A 17,279-nucleotide genomic window follows, 5' to 3' on the forward strand; every position below is an offset into this window, starting at 1 on the left:
ATTTGGTATGTTGAAATCAGAAAACCACATTAAGATTAAAAAAATATAGCTAACCAAAGTTGGCAAAACAAAAAAACATAAAATGTTGAATCACTCACTTAGCAGTCATTTCCGACCCTGGAGATTTTTTTCATAACTTTAGGAGCCCTATCTACCCTGAAAATATGTAAAACCCGGAACCAAACACCCTGTATACCCTGTATACAGGGTGTTTGGTTCCGGGTTTTACATATTTCAACATACCAAATGAAAGAATAAAGCCTTAGCTATCAATGCTCTTTAGAAAGAAACTTGATGAAAGTTAATTATCATACATTAAAATTGAAAAGTATGTTGAAAGTACCAAAAAAACTGGTGAAATTTCGTACATTTTAGTGTTTTTAAGTTGAAAATTTTCATTACTGTTAATTTAGTTGTTCTACAAAACATTTTCCATGCAGTTCCCTAGATTTATGTCTTTGGTAGTAACCTTGTAGGTTTCATGGTTTCTCCGTAATTATTGATTTAAAATAGCTATAAAAACTTGCGACGTTTTCTTAAAATGCGCTATGGTCACCCTATTCGTTCGTACGTTCGGCTGTTGTAGTGGACTACGCACATGAAAATTAGGTAGAATGTTATTGTAAATGTTTAGCTACATTCTTAACTTTCGATTACCACACATCTCCTGCGCCCAAAGAAAACATAACTGTGGAGTGTGGAGATGTTTCGCGGTATCGAATATTGCTCAGTCTCAGCGGAAAACACAACGAGAGACACCGAATCGGTGAATTCTGAGAGTGGTAGGGAGAGAAGTAGGTAGTGGTAATAAGTCGATGTTCTTTTTATTTCATAGCACTCGCAGCTCAGCCAACCGGTGAACACTCGTGTTTATTTCAGTTACCGTGGGGACGTAATTTGTTATTCACCCCGGTCCCTTTCAAATTGTATTATTATTTATGTATGGTCCTTATATTTGAAATGACGTTCACATTCTTCTAGTGATGGCCGATTTACATTCGAATAATCGATTAATCGATTAACGAACCGAAAAGTAAAATATTTGTAATCTGTTATATCATGGCGATATAAGCATTAACTTCTTCAGAGGATCATCACCGATCGTTTCAAACATGTGCTGCACTCTCATTGGTGGAAAAATGACAGCACAGCGAACAAAAAATAATCGATTTGTTGTTAATCGAGTAATTAAAAAATGGGACATCTCTGATTTTGGTGTAATTGTTTTGATAAAAAAGTGCGCATAATTTTTTCTCTACCGAGGGGGCATCAAAACCAAAAAATTACCTTGCATACGGGGGGTATTCATTGGATGAAAGGGACCGTGAAAGAGGACACTAAAACAGAAAGTTTTTCTTCCGACAGTTTCATCTTAGTATTCATCTTTGGCTCAGCTGCGCTATTTATTCATTTCTGCTTGATATGTTTACAAAGTTTGACAAACAGAAATGAGCATTGCAATGTAGTTACCAATTTTCCAAAGTCCAAGATTTTTTTTTAACGGAATCATGAACAAAAAACGAAAGACCACTATGACATACGCGATCAGTCTAAAGGGATCTTTTGGCTGACTAATGAAAAGCGGGAGCAGAACATAGAAATTATTTTAAGGTGATACGATCCAGAACCCCGGGCTCTGGTTCCATTTCGCTTTTTCCAGGGGTCCATTATCTGCTACCGGAAAACATACAATAACAAAACTGTGATGACAATTTAGTGCCAGAAATCGCAAGACTGCCCGAGATTAACTCCCTAGAAAACTCGAAGTGGCAGTGAAAGTGCCTATGATTTGTGGACACTGAATCGTATCACCTTTAGAACTCAGTATGTTGAATTCCCGGTCCGGTGAGAAAATTTTCCGGAACTACACTGGGCATAGAGTATCACCAACAATCAATACGAAACTATCGATTTTAAATTAGCTCACCACTTGACTAGCCTATTGGTCCTAAGCAAATCGATTAACGTGCCCCATTCTAGTATAAATTCCAGTACTACACTATGTTTGTTTTGATTCGCTATGAAAGTTTGACAGATAAAATGAGGGGTTAGTGGATTTTCCTATGTTTCGAGGGGTGAATCAATTAGCTTGGGACTGAAGATAGTACCAGAGCTGAGCCAAAAAGTTGAGCTCGTTTCTTCGGGACCTTCTGGTCTTAGAGTAACCTCTATGGTATCACTGTGCTTGTAATAATGCAAATTCATGCATTGGTTGGCATAGAAAGCTTTCAATTAATTTCTGTGACATGCAAGGTTTACGAAAAGGCATGTGATGAGGGGGAAATCAAAGCGTTACTGAAAATTTCATAGAAGCTCGCGGATTTCAGAAAATGTTTGCTATCATCTAAGACACAGACACAGAAAATATACGAATTTAAAAAAACATTGTATCAACATCAGTGAAATTTATCGAATAATATCAGACAATATCCGTGGAAATAAAACAACTTCTAAGAACTACAAAAAACGTTCTTAGAAGTTCAGAAAATAAATACTTACTTTAGAGAATTCCTGCTTATTTCGAAGAACTTCTGCGAGCTTCAGGCATAATAATGAAATTCCATCAATTCTTCTCTGACAATCATTTAATAGGGGAAATGTCTCTAATATTGGCCTATGGATCTAAGATTGGGCCCATCGCTAAAAATCTGCTTTTTATCAATTTTATCTAGATGAACGCGTTATTGGGACGTTACTAATGGATATTTTTGGTTGCTATTGAAAATTTAGTCGATTGCTGAATTTATGTATGGGCCCAAATTAGGGACACTTAGGCCGACATTACCTGCATTTCCCCTATTTCTTAAGTTTGCTGAATTTTGCAAAAGATTCCAAAAGTCATATAAAATTTACAAAAGTGTAGTTTGTTTTTTTTTTCTGAAGTTCACAGGTATTTTTTCAAGTCCGCAAATGTAGTTATTCCAAAGACCTGCAATTGATTAAATACCTGCATAGTGCTCTCTCGATATTTCAGTAATTCGTTTGATAAATTAGTTCCGTAAACCAACGATTGATCACTAGGTGAAATTTAAAGAAACAATCTGCTGAAAATAAGGTAATTTTGTAGAAGACTTTATTGCATGGTGCTTCAAAAGCATGTTGTGCCAATATATCTCAATAAGTTTGATTTAAAATCATTGATAATTAAATATTAATATGAAATTCTTCTCTATACCTACATTTATAAGCGATAAAACACATATTTTTCAAACATATGAATGATATTTATTAGCTGTAAACAAATCAACTCACATTCTGCAGACATACTGTAAGTCAAAGTGATAATAAAATGACTGAAACAATTATTGGAACAGGTCATTCAAATCAATCAAAAAAATCTTGATCAATTTCACCCCAAAACAGTATTTAATTTTTTTTAACAATAATTAATCAAACTAAAATTTTCGTAAATAATTTAACAAATAAACCTACAACCTCTTGTAATATATGAACCAGCATTGGTTTAAAAAATAAATGAATTTAAAATAAGCTACATGCAAAAAAAAAATCACATATTACTGAAAATAGTAATCAATTTACCTCCGGTTTACGGTTATTGATCTGACCATCGCTAATTGTTCCATAAATCAAATCATGCTTCAAAAATATCATAGTAATGCTGGTAGATTACCTTTTCGTGGGGCGTTACTGATATTAGAACAACCACCGAACCTTAGTGTTAACTTTTGAAGTAGTTAACACTAAGGTTCAGTGGTTGTTCTAATACCAGTAACGCCAGTAATACCAGTAAGAGGAGTTGGATGTTTTTTTTTTGCAATAAAAAGTACAATTATTAGTCCTTGTTACCGGATGCTTTCTTAATAGTGACAAAGCTTTGGTTTTTCCACCAAAGATGATCTTGAATCAAGAAAAAAAAATAGTTATTTTTAACCCATGTGATGCCTGATCTTTTATTCGTTGTTCTCTAGTTTGAAGTGGTTGAGACTAGGGTTCTAATACATGGTGCATACCGGTGTCATTGCTTCTTTTTGTTTTTTAGGAATCTGATTTTAACTGACAAAAAGACGTGTCTTTGGAGAGCCCTTCAACTCTTCAAAGGGTATAAATAGCGGAACCTTTCAATTAGAACCGGTTCCTTGCGATTAAGACATGAATGACAACTGTATCAAAATCGAATACTTCCTCATTTCTCAATAATGATGGAGAAATGCGACGTGCACTAAATTAAGTAAACAGGCTATAATGCATTAGATCAAATTATTGGTCACAGTGCATTTATGTTCCGAACAGAAAAACTGATATTCTAGAGAGAAATTCACTTGATCAGAAATAATTCCAAAGGCCATTTCCTTGATCAACTGCCTGTTTAATATTCTCCGGGTATTTTGACAAGTCTTCTGGTTGATTAATAATTATTATGAAGATTTCTAATTATTTTGTAGATCAAACATGCCTCCAAAATATTCTTGCAAGAAAGTCGGTTGATCAGAAATTATTTCAAAAACCTTCAATTTACTAAACACCTGCATAATGTTCTCTAGCCATTTTGATATTTCTGCTGGTTGATTTACAATTATTTTGGAGATCTCTAATTATTCAATGTACCTGCCTTTCCATTTGCATAATGGAAAATTAATGAAACACTGTTGTTACTTAGTGTGTTCGGTGTTTTTGTCCTCAATTCCAGGCATCACCAAATTGAATATGCTTCACCGACCCACTGAGCCGCGAACAATGAACAAATCACTCGTATTGTTCCTCTACCTGTCATATGAGCTCACATGAGTCACATGAGAGAACAGCTGCTTCTGCAACAGTTTAAAAGAAACTGACCGAATATGTTTGTTTCATTTATAAATGTGCCATACTTTTGAGCACAGAAACTTAGAAGAAAAAAAAACAAATGCCACAACATTGCTCTGGGTTTCAATGAAGATCTGAACTCAAATGCCCATGAAAGTCGAGAAATTAAAAAATTAAAAAAAAAAATCCTAGACCGGAAAGGGAATTGAACCCAGCAACGTCCTGTTTTATATATTTTGCCTTTACAATTTGGGCTTGATTGAGCTGGGAAGTGATGGGGAACTTTTTAACTGTCAACAGCACAACATTACAACATTTAGAATGAACAATTCAGTACGCAAGCACAAAACCTCTCAACTCGCAAAAAATCCGTCCCATATTCGTTAGCGAGCGCCTTTAGGAAATAGGAAATAGAATTGATGTGAACAAAGAAATACTTTTGAAGGTTGTTTTCAAAGTTTTTTTTTTATTCTATATCATGCTCAGCATAAGCAAATAAAGGAAAACAAGGGTCCCAATGAATAATAGAAACGTCACACTGTAAGCGATGTCAAGACTCAAGAATCCCGTCTTGTTGGAGTTTGCCAGCAATTGCTCATTTAAGAAACTGTTCAAAATGGCCTCCATTTTGTTCCATGCAGTAAAAGCTTCGCCTTTGGACTTCTCTGGGAAGATCTAAGGTTAACATCTGCCGACGGATGATATTAGAGGCATCAAATATTCGGGCGATGAGCTGTTCACGAGTTTTTATTTCAACGGCGTTTACCAGCTCTTTCATGTGTCCTCACAAATAAAAATCCAAGGGTGTTAAATCCGGGCTTCTGGGGGGGGGGGGGGGGGGGGGCAAGCAATATGGCCATATCGACCAATCCAGCGTTGCCCAAATTCCCTGGACAAATGATTTCTAACCACCAACGTTGAATGAGGTGGTGCTCCATCGTGTTGAAACACCATGTCTATGAATGCACATAGTGGCAAATCATCCAACAAATCCGGAAGTTGGTGCCTAAGAAATTCCAGATAGATCTCGCCGTTCAGATTTCCATCAAAAATAAATGAGCCGATTAGTTGGTTCTTCCAGATGCCAGCCCAAACGGGGGGAGGTAGCTCATCGATTCTTCCGGTCTTCCGGTTCGCCTCCTAGCATCGTGCTATAAGGTACCAGGCGATAACCAGGGTAGTTGATCGATAGCTCGATGACGTCATTTCGTTGGCGTCTGCAATGTGAAATTCTCATAGCAGGCGTTGACGATGGGACGTTGTCGAGTTGTTGAATAGCAACTATCGTGGTAACTCACCGATTACCTGTCGATCCGCCAAATTTGGAAAGACGTCTGCATTGAATTATCTCATATAATAATATTCCGCCCACTATATCACAAGAAATTGCGAGTAGCTGAGTGGAATGGAGATAAGTTAAGCATTGGGTACAGGACCAAGTCTCCCCTGAGTGGTGCCAAAAGATGAGCGCAATAGAATCATCAAGTTGCCATAAGGCACGGAATGAGACTATTGCATGGCTGGGTAGTCAAAGTCTTCCATTCGTTAGTCATTTCAGGTGGATTAGAACAGGTTTAGGTTTAGGGTGGGCGTTGGCCAGATTTGGATAGGATAGGATAATCCTAAATAGGACCTAGATTATTTAATACACTAGTAACCTCAACTTCTGTCACAATGTTTCATTGTGACTAATCAACACGCAATGGGTAAAATATCAAATTAGCGGTAAATTTGAAAAAAGGGACCTTGGAGTGTAGAGCGCACTGCCCACTGGACGATTCTGAAGCCTCACCAAGTGAGTGGGCTACGGGTTTATTTGATTGTACGTCATTTCCAAGTTATATATAGATACATTCATACCATTGGCATTTTGTATTTGAGATAAGACAGAGACAGATCGTTATTACATTTTTTTTTGCTGTGCACTACACCACCGGAGCCAGCAAAGTTCAACAATTCATCGTTGCTTATGCCTTTGTTGTCGTTTGGAACCAGTTTTGCGAGGTAGGCGACGATTGTGCGTATTTCTCGCGTAACTTTTGAAAAGGGCCTATTTATAGCCTGAACAATACGTAAAGAGCAAATTGAAACATTGAACGTCCATCCACATTCAAGATTCGTCAATCGTTTTATTTGTTAATATGACTACATGGTAATAACAGCAACTCGGTGATTAAAAAGGTGCTCGTCTGTCTAGTGGCAAACGTTTTTGCTTACTGAGCAAAAGACCGTGGGTTTAGTCCCAAGCTCCTTCGCGTTATATGATCGTTAGGACATCAATTCAGCTTATCGTTTACCAAAATGAACCCTGCTGCAAACTCAACCCTCTTATCCAACATCCCAGTGATTCCTCGTGGAAGTGCAGAGGTGTTCTCGGCTTTCATCAAAGCGAGTGTCATGTCAACACAATTCACATTCAAGATTCGTCAATCGTTTTATTTGTTAATATGACTACATGGTAATAACAGCAACTCGGTGATTAAAAAGGTGCTCGTCTGTCTAGTGGCAAACGTTTTTGCTTACTGAGCAAAAGACCGTGGGTTTAGTCCCAAGCTCCTTCGCGTTATATGATCGTTAGGACATCAATTCAGCTTATCGTTTACCAAAATGAACCCTGCTGCAAACTCAACCCTCTTATCCAACATCCCAGTGATTCCTCGTGGAAGTGCAGAGGTGTTCTCGGCTTTCATCAAAGCGAGTGTCATGTCAACACAATCCTTCCCATTCCTTTCTTGACCTGTGTTCGGGCGCGGCCGGCGTTGGTATTGCCTAATTTAAGATCACCAGTTTTTACACATTGAGGATGATTGCTAGTCCCAAGCATCGTCTATTGGTTCTCTGTGTAATTACAGCTGATCTGGCAGTAACAGAGTAGCAACCGTGGGCGGTCAATCAAGCTCAAGCTCAAGCTCAAGCTCAAGCTCAAGCTTCCAGATGCCAGCCCAAACGTTGACAGTGAACCTATGGCATACAGAGAAAATATTTTATAGTGTACAGTTGTAAATAATATTCCATTTCTACAGCAACCACACTAAATTCTGTTTTAAGTGATTTTTATTGTTGCTAGTTTGCCTGGGTACAGCATTATCCGTTGATTTTTTTTTGTGATTTTTTGAAACAAGTTGCATTACATTTTGTGTAAAATAAGAGATCACGCGATAAAAATAGAGGCGATAACAAATCGCGTGAAACCAAATTGAGTGTATGCGCCAAATATTTATACGCAATCACTTAAAACGTAGATTTCCCACGAGTTGCAAGCTGCAAGGGTCTGTTTGCAAACTAATTACACATTATGATTGAGTAGACATCCTCTATCATATGCTGCTCTTGGTTGGTCTCATTAGAAATCAACGTTTTAGGCCATTGTTTACTAAGCTGTATTGCTGTTTGGTTTGTTTCACCTCCCTTGGATTTTCATGGGACCATGTATGCTGATTATGCGTATTGAATATACCGTTTCTCGTGAACAGCGACTCATCTGTCCACAGAATTTTCGAGATAAAATGTTCATCAAGATCTCGCTCCAACAAAATTCGACAGAACTCCATCTGCCTTGGCTTGTCAGCATCAAGCGATTCTTGTACCTGTAAAAATCGCTTCCAAATTAATAATGCTACCAATGATAGAGTTCGATAACATTATAAATGGATAAATAAATACAGTAATATAGATAGAACTAAAGTAAAAAATTGTATGGGTAATTAGAACATTATGCTGATTTAACAGGGTGTCTTCTCATTTTGCTAAATAGAATTCACTTAGTTTTGCAGGTTTTCCAGGACATCAACGGAAAATTTATACCGGTTTTTAAAGAAACCGATTTTTTTTTCACAGTTTTAAAATTTACTTCAGTTCCCAGTCCTATGGAGCAGAAACCATCAGATATAGGTGTGACTATGGCATGACCAGACACTCCCGGGTAACTAGCTCAGTAGCATGAGACCCCTGAACTGTGTCGCAGGGCCGGCATGTTACTGGGTATTCGGAGGGGCTACGCGGACAAAGTATGAAACACAGGAATATTCACATTTTCTAAAACATTTATTTGCCCTTTTCTGTGGCGTGTGGGTGTGGGTTTTCACATATATGTGGCGTGTATGCGAGAGTTTATGAACAGTACGGTACTCACTGTTGCAGCAGATTCTCCTTCGGCATCGCGACGCTGGCGTTGGCCCACACGGCTGCTCCTGCACTACCGTGTGGCCGGAAACTTGCGGCGCGGGCTGCAGACAGTGTTGTTGCCGCTTTGGGAGAATGGCGGATCTGGTGGCGTTCATCAGCCACATACGGCTCAGCAGGCGTTGCTGGCTCGTTTGGCTGGCAGGCGTCTTCCGTCGTTGACGGCATCGGCTGACCGTGGCATGGCCACCTTGGTCGAGCCGAGACGGGACCCTCCTTGGCAATTAAGGCCACCGGCCTGAGGGAATCGTCCCTGACGGACGATCGAGGATCATTTACTATTAGGCTCGGAAGCCATCTTGACTTCCGAGCCGAGCCGTGTAAAACCGTTTTGCTTACGGTACGAGGTGTACAAAATGTACAAAAGCACAAGAGGTCCTGAGAATTATCAAATTCTGTCAGGGAAATTTCCGTTAGGATATTAAAAATCAATTACCTGAACGGAGGTAGGCTTTCCAGCCCAAACCCCACAAGGGGGGGGGGGTTGTATTATATATGCACTACACTTCACGATACCGGTCTACACGGACGCCTGATTACTTCTGCCAATTAGAAAGTTATTTCTTTTAGAACATGGCCACTCGCATGCCTTTTGCCGATCATTCTCCATTTTTAGCTTAAGACTACGATTGTCCTCCCTTTAGTATCGTTCGAGTGTTTTTGCAGCGGTACTAACCCTCTCGCTGCTGTGTGTTGCCTTCTGTCGTTGACATTAAAATACGTGAATGTTCCAAACAACAACAACTCATACAAACGAAAATCCACGGATTGTAACCAACTGGTTACATAGGAGAAATGGCTCTAGGATTTGCTTATAGATCTAAAGATTGGACCTATCGATAAAAATCTCCTGTTCTTTAATGTTTCGTAGAACAATGCCGATATGTGAATATTTTTGGTTTCTTATGAAAAATTGTCAAAAAATGCTTTCTTTTTAAAATGTATGGGCCCAATATAACGGACCCTTGGACACACTATACCTATTTAAGTTCAAAAGCTACAACACGAAGCCTTTTTTTCCATTTCATGTTTGCCTTCATCCTTATGAATTACCTTTTTACTTAAGTTAAGTACTAAAACAGTTCTGAAAGAACAGCTTTATAACAAAACTATTAAAAGTTTAAATTTTACATTTGTTTGAAGATTTAAAGAAATGTACTTTAAAGTGTATTCTTAGCAGAATTAGCAAAATTGTTTCCATAAATAGCCTTGAAACTCTCCTAAGGATTCCTTTGCAATTTAACTCAAAACTTAGCTGGAAACTTTAACTAATCGTGTTACTTCATGCGTGAAGTTTAAGATTTACATAAACAATTATTGTTTATTTGTTTTGTTTAACATATTTTAGGTCATTCGTGACTTCCATGTTAGCATGGATGCTAACCATTTATACCAGGCCCGTATTCAGTTAAAAATTATGAATGCAAAATCAGTAATCAAATTGATTTCTAGAGAGCAGGATTAGTTTTCCGTTGAACCAGTATCGAATTTGGACCTGGGTAAAATTTTGCTCTCATTTTTGCTGTGTTAACCGTTAAGTCAACCAAAAAGAGTATTCCAAATAAGTCACATCATAACAGCTAATTTTGATATCCAACTTTGCTCGGTTAACATTAGAATTCACTTTCAGTTCTCCTTAAAAATCCCTTAAACTCCCCTCAAAATTACTTTGCAATTTAATTCCCATGGAATTTTCTTAATAATTCTCTTGTTTATTTACTTTGAATCCTACTTACTCAAGATTTCCTTGAAATTCTGCTCACGTCAGGGTTAACTTGTAACTACTCGCTACAATACTAAAATACTACAATTAAACTACTCACGTCCGTTGCACAGAAACAAATTATGCTACTTCAAATTATCAAGCTATAAATTCAATTAGGATAAATTCAAATATTATAAATTAACAATATGGTTCACTTCCAGAATTCCCATATATTTCCGAAAAGACGCATAAGTAATACCCTCTCCCGGTGAGAAAGGTGACTAAAAACATTCGTGGCCTTATTATTTAAGCGTGTAATCAATCCATACGTTTAGTCAAATAAAAGGTGTGGCAAACAGTATTAGCTTCTCATGCATGTTACACGCCTACCCTGACGTCATGAAATTATACTACGTTCAGACTATAGTTGATATTAATAACGTAATAACGTAATATAACATGATATAAAAAGTGCCTAAATAACGTGATATCTGCTATAGTTTGAATGTACAATAAGCTTAGAGGTAATCCAAACAAATAAAAGAAAATGCAGATTATATCTGCCATCCCTCTTTACATACCACATTGGCAACTCACAGGAAGAAAACTTTCAACACGCTAAAAATCGTTAACCCAATTTTCGGTAATAGATTAACAAACACGGTAAGAAAAAAACACTCAAAAACACTTGAGTTTAAAAAAAGCTCAAAAACAAAAATATAAAAATGAATTCGATTTTCAGTTAAAAGTACTCAACCGTCATGTTTTCACCATTGGGAAATTTTAACTTATTTTTGGATGAAAATCATAGCAACCTGCGCTGCCTTTGATACTGTCATTTTTGTGTGCTTCATCGCCTTCGTTCGTGCTCCATTATTGGCGTTGACGGCACCGTCGAAAAATGGTCTCTTCTAGAAATGATTGACAGTTTCTTATGGGATTTTTCGGTGAAGTCAAAGGATAGTACCATAGAGGTAACTCTAATACCCCGTTCACATTATAGCGTATATCACGTGATATACGCTGTCTTGCAATGAGCACTCATACATCTAGTTTTCACGATTTTAAATTGGCTCACTACTTGACTAGCCTATTGGTCCCAAGCAAACGATTAACGTACCCAATTCTAGTCGAAATTCTACTACTACACAATGTTTGTTTTGATTCGCTATGAAAGATTGACAGATAAAATGAGGGGTTAGTGGTTTTTCCTATGTTTCGAGGGGTGAATCGATTAGCTTGGGACCGAAAAGAGTACCATAGCTGAGCCAAAAAGTTGAGCACGTTATTTCGGGACCTTCTAGTCTTAGAGTTACCTCTATGGTTATATTAAAAGTAGTAAATTTACAGTCATAAAAGCATGAATCCTGGTGCAATTCACCGTTTATAATATGCCAATTAATATGACGACTTAATCCCTTGACGTACCCCGGAATAGCGCGTCGACAGTGAAAGCAAACAATGCAAACATCCATTTTGTTAATCAAAATTTGTTGGAGATCAAGGAACTGCAAAAAGAGTAAATCATAATTGTTGGTACTAACGAAATAGTACTTCAATTTCGCTGTCGAGCTTTCTCAGTTCCGTCATGATATAATTCAAATTTTAACTAAACCGCGCGATTAAACACTTGCTCCCGGATTTTACTGAAGCTAAAATGGCGGCGGGAATAAAATTGACAGGTTAGAATTTTACAATTCGTGGTCGGTAAAACAAGGTGGCTATTTTGCTGACCAGTCGGTAAAAAAATAAAGACTACTTTGGATACAGTAATTATTTTTGCTGACTTTTCACGAAAATTTGGAAATTAACGACTTTCTCAGTAAATAAATATTCTGTGTTCAGTATTTTGCATCAAACGATACCGAAGTTCAGTTTGTGTTTTGCAGAACGTCGGTTATTCACCTGATTTAAACTGAATGTTCAGTAAATCTTTCGTTTTACCGTGTAAGCCCAGTACAAAAAAAAAAAACCGAACAACTAAATGCTGGATTAGTGTGTGGGGAATGGAAAAATATAGGAAATTCCCTGAAATTTGGAAATCGTCTCATTTGGTGCCTATTTTCAAATCAGGCAAGAAATCTGACATCCGTAATTATCGTGGAATAGCCATTACTTCTTGTATCCCAAAACGTTTTGAATCAATCGTAAACGACAAAAAAATTTAGTAAGTAAAAAATCAAATTACAAACAAACAGTACGGCTTTTTTAAAGGTCGTTCAGCTACCTCTAATCTTCTTGAATTTGTAACCTTCATTCTTAACGCAATGGACGCAAGCATGTGGAAGCTCTTTATACTGACTTCAGTAAAGCATTTGACCGAATCGACATACCATTATTACTCTTTAAATTGCAAAAAATAGGAATGAAATCTAGACTTCTGAATTGGCTCCAATCAGAGTTCGTTTTCAGAATAAACTTTCAGAACCTATTTCGGTCACCTCTGGGATGCCCAGGGTTCTCATTTAGGCAAAATCCTTTTTATTTTGTACGTAAAAGTAATTCTAGCGACACAGAAGAATTCCAGAATGAAATCAACTTATTCAACACTTGGTGTAGTAAAAATCTACTCCAACTTAATGTAAAAACCCGAATTTATCCACCTATGGTGTGATCAGACCCTTCTTACTTATTCAGGTTTATTTATTTTATTGTCATTATCAGTGACCAAGCCCCCCACCCCCGTGTCATCCAGTGACGCTACGCCACTGCCTGGGGGTACCCGGAATATATCTGGGTGTAGTCTATTTGGTGAGGCTACCAATCACCTTATCATCGTATTTTAATGTGATTTAATGGGTTTTAATTCAATTCATATTCAAGCAACTTCCCCGGGGTACCCGGAACATGTCCAAGTGTGTCCAATGTGGTCTGGAACACTTAACACGACTTGCATTGATCTTATTTTTGAATTCTGTAGTAATTTGATGTATGCATGATGGTTTTAATACGTTTTCCGTTAAATCCAGCGTGAAGGCCCATATTCACCGGATCTTATTCCGGCCATATCTCCGGAACCGGTTTACCGATTCCAAAACCGTTCAATAGCGTTCAATGGGACCCCAAGACCTATCATTTGGCGCCGAGTTTGTCCAAATTGGTTGAGCGGTTGCTGAGAAACGTGAGCGCATTCATTTCGTTACATACACACACACATACACACATACACACGTACACACACACACACACACACACACACACACACACACACACACACACACACACACACACACACACACACACACACACACACACACACACACACACACACACACACACACACACACACAGACATGTTCCGATCTCGTCGAGCTGAGTCGAATGGTATATGATGGTTTTGATACGTTTTCCGTTAAATCCAGCGTGAAGGCCCATATTCACCGGATCTTATTCCGGCCATATCTCCGGAACCGGTTCACGTTATATACACACACACATACATACATACACACACACACACACACACAGACATGTTCCGATCTCGTCGAGCTGAGTCGGTCGGTCGATAGTCGGTTTTTCAAGTGATATCTATACCCTTCTTTGTAAGAAGGGTAAAAATGTAACGCAATTGTATTCAGCAGAAAAATAGAAACACTTCTTTTTGAAATATTTTTAGTAGAAAAATGTAAAATTGTAAGGGATCTAGGTGTGATCCTACACCCCGAACTCATTTTAGTAGAACATTATAATGCAATCATAACGAAAGCTTCATTAAGAGGTTCAGCTATAATTTTCAAGACCCATACACTATTAAATTATTATATATAACATACGTAAGACCTATTATGGAATACTGTAACCTAGTATGGGATCCGTACATTGCCATACACGAGGAACGCATAGAATCCATCCAAAAACAATTCCTTTTATATACCCTTCGCAAATTGAATTAGATCGCATTTCCTCTTCCATCATATGAAGCACGCTGCATGCTCATCAACTTTGTAATTTTTCGTTTTTCCCGGCAAGTTCAGTAGCAAGAGACCCCTCGAACTGGGTCTCAGGATCGGCTTACTACTTGGTAATCTCGAGGAACTTCGCGGACAAAATGTGCAGCGTACGCTCACCTGACTAGAAATACTGTGTAGTGTGAATTTAATTTAATGATTTAAAAATTTACTTTGACTGTGAGGGTTTTTATTTTAACAAATTGGTGTGTTGGTGGGATTGGGTTAGATTTCTGTAGTCTATTTTTCTAATTGTGGATGTGGATAAAATTACCTTCGTTCTTCGGTACGTACCACTGCTTATTCTGGCGTCCTGCGAGCGGTCGCTGCTGCTGCTGCTGCTACTGCTGCTGACGACGAGCTGGCAAGCTGATTCCCAAAGCAGTGGGTAATTACTGTTACCGCACGATGGTTTGACGGGGTTTGTCGATGGTATGTGGCTGTGTAAGCCTTTCAGGCGTCCTTCCTCGTTGACGGAGATTGACACGGCCCAGGGCGATACCAGAGTGACCGTGTCAAGAGGGGGAAGGCTCCTTTACGTTTAGGGGTTTCGCCCCCGAGCTTGAAAAGCCTCCTTACGGGCGGCTGACCCAGAGGTTGGATTGGTCCTTTGCGGTTAGACGTAGCAAACCGAGGTCTACTACGCCGAATCGTGTGCACCTGGTCGAGCTTCTCACCAGACAAAATGGCGACTTTCAGTCGAATTTACACAATACAAAAAGGTCCTGTGAGGGTAATGGGAGGTATTAGAGAAGCCGTACTAATCTTCTAGTCATTAGTAGTGAACTAGATTTAGTTAGTTTTTAAGCGTAGGATAGGTCATTAGCGTACCTGACGAATCCGCCGTCTTCTCCCTTTTTCGCTGGATACCACTCATTTAACAATGTGAAGGACACTTTAAAATATGGTTCTTGTGCACACGAACGCCTGTAACTTTCTGAGCAATGGCGCTCCTCCTTATTCTCATCAACCCCGTTGTAGCTTCTTTGTTGCTGTCTGTAAGGTTGGGGGGGGGGGGGGTTTGTTATCACCACCTTTGTAAATTTTGACCCACTTCGCCTGCTGGTCTACTTTTCTATCATTTAGTTGTTGCGATTCACCCCACTTATTTTGTACAAAATTCAAATTCTACTAACCTATAACATTTTTAATAGACACTAGGTACATTTTACTAACATTTACTGGCCTATAACATTTTTAATAGACAATAGGTACATTTTTACTAACAGTTACTAGCCCTACTACTAACCCTAAATATAATCCAACACCACTTAACTCTAGAGACGTGACTGTACACAAAATAAAAGCACAGATAAAAAATACTAACAATTTGTAACAGTCGGTTACAACTTACAAACACTCAAAGAACGCCGCGAATTTGCAATGCTTTTCTTCATCAATGACATTATTTCACATCGCATACACACCTAATCTAGCTCGGTAAAATCTCCAACAGCCGATTACCTCGGCATTTACTTTTACTGATATATCTGCAAAATATCTGTTTGTTAGCTGATACCTCAGCAAAATTATATTTGTTAGCTGAGTCTCGGCAATTGTTTTACTGAATCTCAGCAAAATAAATTACAGAACTACTCGTCTGTTGGAATTTCGGCGAAAAAAATTAAGTGTGTAGATCATCAGAAATACTATCACAATTAAACTTCTACACACCCTATCGGCATCTAAGAACACGAAAATTATTCTCAGAAAAATCACACAGAGCAAATTACGCAAAAAATGGCCCCTTCAATCAAATGATGCGACAGTATAATCTACACTGTGAAGCCATTAGCATCACTATGTCAAAAGAAGAAATTAAAACCCAACTAAAACATAATAGAAATAATGCATAGTATGTAAGTAAAACATTGTAACTATTGTATGTAGTCTACTTTGCTTGACGAAGTAAATAAATAATCGAAATGAATTTTTAAATAAATCTATCAATAATTATGCACTTTGGACGAAATATTTTTTTCTATTATGTACTACAAAGAACAGAATGTAGAAATTTGTTTATAGATATGAACAATATATGTAGAGAAATCATCGATTTTTCGAAAATGTCCATACTAGCAAACTGGTTTATCCACCACCGGCTGGGCGACATCTGTGGGATTTTTGACGTGTCAAAAAATACTATTAAACATCTATTCGGCCAAACTTTTTTGTGTTAAACATCCATTCGGCCAAACGTCCATATTATCAACGCCCATATACCAAACGGGGTATCTGTATCTGAGAATATATAGAGGATTTTTCCAAGTCTCACACATCTCACTGTTACCGTTCTCAGCATATCGCTCTGAACGGATTTGAAATACAATGATTTTCAAGTTACAAAATCTCGTTGAATTCTATATACTATTGCATTCCACACAGCATGTACATGTGATTCTAACAAATACGGATAGCCTGAATATCATAAGTGATAGGTATTTCTATCATAAGGAGACATGGAAAATGAAGCACCCAAAAACATTGAAAGCTCCAAAGAGCAGGCAAAAATATACTTCTACAGCGAAAACAAAATTGCTTATTCAGCTTTTAATCAGCTCAAATTGTTTGTTGGGCAATTACCTTTGAAAAACTTGTGCCAAGGTGGAAGGCGAATTATACCCAGTATCCCGTTTAAAGTTCTGTTAGACGATAAGTTCAAACCGACGGCATTGCGAGCC

This window comes from Ochlerotatus camptorhynchus, unplaced genomic scaffold, assembly GCF_037179485.1.
Source record: "Ochlerotatus camptorhynchus isolate MF236.1 unplaced genomic scaffold, CSIRO-AGI_Acam_v1.1 ptg000366l, whole genome shotgun sequence".
Lineage (NCBI taxonomy): Eukaryota > Metazoa > Arthropoda > Insecta > Diptera > Culicidae > Ochlerotatus > Ochlerotatus camptorhynchus.